Here is a 2825-nt window from a genome sequence, read left to right on the forward strand (position 1 = left end):
TGAGAGGGGATTTGATTGAGACGTATAAGATTATGAAAGGATTTGACACTCTGGCAGTAGGAAACATATTTCACTGATGTGTGAGTGCCGAACCAGAGGACACAGCTTAAAAATACGGTGTAGACCATTTAGGACAGAGCTCAGGAGAAACTTCTTCACCCAGAGAGTGGTGGCTGTGTGGAATGCTCTGCCCCAGAGGGCAGTGGAGGCCCACTCTCTGGATTCATTTAAGAAGGAGTTGGATAGAGCTCTCAAAGATAGTGGAATCAAGGGTTATGGAGATAAGGCAGGAACAGGATACTGATTAGGAATGATCATCCATGATTATATTGAATGGCGGTGCAGGCTCGAAGGGCTGAATGGCCTATTTCTGCACTTATTGTCTATTGTCTATTGACATCAGGCTCTGTCAGTCTAATGACCACGCTGATGGAAGGAATCACATCAGTTCACATTGTGAGGTGTAAGTTGGAATAAATGATAGAGAAGAGGTGCAGGTTTATCAGGTATTCACAAATAAGGATGGGGAGTGTGGGGGCTGTGAGGGATTGAGACGTGTGAAATCAGGAAGACTGTGCACAAGAAAATATTAAAGGGGAAAGAGGTCGTGGTGTAGTGGGGTGGGGAATTCTGTGATAAACAACTGGCTCCAAAAAACAGGAATGCTTGCTTTTTTCAAATTGAATAACTGGGAAGGAATTTATTATGCTTCAGAGAACTAGAACCCTCATAGCTAAAAGTATGCATTATATTAAAGGAGAAGCTATGTCTATGATATTGCTGTAGATATAATAATGATGTGCAAAGTGCTCGTTCTGTTGTTGGACAATGCTTGCACTGAGCATGTGAATTATCCTGGATGTTCCCAGAGATGCCCTAAGTTGAGTAAGTGCATTGTGAGAACTTGCATGGGATGATGTTGGTTTGTAATCTCATCACTTACCGAGTCCAGTCAAAGGAACAAACCAGCAACTGCCATTGTTTATTGCCTCAGAATATATCAGAGTTTTCATGACTGCCACCGCATAGAATCATGCGACAAAGAAAAGGCCTATCACGTCTGCACCAGCAAGTGCACATCCAAAGGCTTCTTAAAAGTTTGTGAGGTTACCTCCCTCAACGATCCTCCTTGACAATGTATTCCAGATTCATATCACCCTCTCAGTTCAAAATACATTCCTCAAATCCTCTCTCAATTCCCTGCCTTTCACTTCAAAAATGCATTCCTTGGTTATTGCCCCTTTGACTAAGGGAAACAGCTTCTGTCTGTTCAGCCTTTCCATATCCCTTATGCACTTATACACCTGGACCACATTCCCTCCTCAACCTTTCGTATTGCAAAGAAAAAAACGAGTACATTTAGCCCTCCCCATTCATAGTCTGAGTACTCACTTTCTTATTACTTCTGACGTGCACCATCCCACATTTATCAGTGTTAAATTTCATCGGCCATTTATCTGGTTATCTGAATAATCTGTTTCTATCCTCCTGTAGCCTAACCCTTTCGTCCTGATTGTGAGCCACCCAGCTCAGCTTTGTGTCATCCACAACATTATATTAAAATTCCACTGCCACCGACCCCTCCCTCCCCACATCTTCCACATTTTCACCATCATCATTTATGAATATGACAAATCAAAAGTGATTTCCTTCCTGTTGCCCAGATCTTATTCAGAGGAAGGTTTGAGAATTCCATTCTCTGGCTTTTCTAATTTTTGTCAATTTACAGAGTGAAGTGGCTAACATCCTTTATGAGGAAGCCACAAATAACATTTTCAACACAGAGTTGAATTCACCTTTTACACTTTTCCCCCTCTGCATGTTTTAGTCATAAAACATGTAAATAATTTAGGATGAACTAGTTTTTGGCACCTTGCACTGGAACATTAGCATTTTGGAGGCACTGTTCTTTGTTACATTCAATGCAATAGCCAGAAAAGAAGAAAAGTTTCATCTGCAGGATGGACACAGACTCATTGCTTGAATCAGCTAATGTGATGAGGATAAATATTCAATTAAATTCTATGTTATGGACAAACTTCAGGAGATCAAAAACATTTTCTCATGTCTACCTTGAATTGGAAGCAAATACATACTGTAAAACAATTCCAAAACACCACACTAGATGAGAAAAAAAAACATGTCGTCTGCACTTGATGTCGTTACAGAAATAAAGTGTACATGTACAATCTGAACAAGAATCAAGTGATAGAAAAGAAAGTACATGAATTATTTTCTTAATTTTGAATGGAAACCAGATCTTGATTTTCCTGAATAGTGATGTTTTTGCACACAATCCCGCTTCCTCAAAAACAAGTTTTTTCCCAGACACTAAAACTTAATCTGCCATTCTTCGTCCTCCGTCCTACTTTTCCTTACACTCCTACTTTCCTTGCACTACCCCTTCTGCTGCTACATACTCTTCCACTGATGATCTCCCTTATACCCTTCTTCTGCCATTCCCACTGTAAGTTACACAAATTCCCCAATTACTCCCACTTCATCTGACTATCGCATTCACTATTTGCTTTCCAACTGGGATGATGGGAGCTGCTGGCTTCTGTGCTGCTATTGATCATTAGTAAATTATGAGATTGAGATGATAAGTATCCAATCTGAACAGACAAGAGTGTGTTTCTGTCACTGTCTGATGCACCGTGAACAGGATGCTTTTGTTCCCCATGGTACAGAGTGGAGTGTTTTACTGTCTTTGTGTCACAGCGCTTAACCAAACAGCCTCATCACAATTAGGATGAATCTCTTCTCAGAATCAGAAGTCCATGTATCAGCTTTCCTTTAAATTTTGTGAGGACAGTGAACACACT

Source organism: Chiloscyllium plagiosum, chromosome 8, assembly GCF_004010195.1.
Source record: "Chiloscyllium plagiosum isolate BGI_BamShark_2017 chromosome 8, ASM401019v2, whole genome shotgun sequence".
NCBI classification, from domain to species: domain Eukaryota; kingdom Metazoa; phylum Chordata; class Chondrichthyes; order Orectolobiformes; family Hemiscylliidae; genus Chiloscyllium; species Chiloscyllium plagiosum.